Source organism: Conger conger, chromosome 3 (genome assembly GCF_963514075.1).
Source record: "Conger conger chromosome 3, fConCon1.1, whole genome shotgun sequence".
NCBI classification, from domain to species: domain Eukaryota; kingdom Metazoa; phylum Chordata; class Actinopteri; order Anguilliformes; family Congridae; genus Conger; species Conger conger.
The window spans coordinates 811,437-811,844 of record NC_083762.1 but is presented as its reverse complement, the minus strand read 5'-3'; the positions used below and the strand labels follow the sequence as shown (position 1 = coordinate 811,844).

At 49.0% G+C, this 408-nt stretch overlaps 1 protein-coding gene across 2 annotated transcripts in view; it reads left to right on the top strand.

The window, feature by feature from the left end:
• The first annotated feature begins 225 nt into the window (after positions 1-225).
• gabrp (gamma-aminobutyric acid type A receptor subunit pi) overlaps positions 226-408 on the top strand; it is an 11,684-nt gene continuing 11,501 nt past the window's right edge. For both annotated transcript variants that reach the window (XM_061235584.1, XM_061235583.1), the window contains exon 1: positions 226-299. The gene's annotated coding sequence lies outside the window, so the exon portion shown is untranslated. The remainder of the gene's footprint in view (positions 300-408) is intronic.

Here is a 408-nt window from a genome sequence, read left to right as displayed (position 1 = left end):
GATTCATATATGAGTAAACACAGGACTGCCAGTAAACATACACGCTGAAGCACACACACACACGCTGAAGCACACACACACACACACACGCTGAAGCACACACACACTGAGAAACACAGTGCAAGGCTGGAGCTCTAGACAGCTCTCAGAGAAACAAACAAAGACATTGTCGGGAGACAAAGATACCATCCACTGGAAACACGCTGGAACTGAGAGAGAAGGAGAGCGGGGCAGAGAGAGAGAGAGGGAAAGAGGAGAGAGGAGAAGAGAAGGAGAAGAGGGAGTGAGCAGTGGCACAGGTAAGTGTGTCCAGTTTTAATAACCCTTCTGGGTTACAGGGGTACAGGGAGTACAGGGAGAGGAGATTATGGAGAATGAACCTCACACATGGAGAAAGTGTGTGTGTGT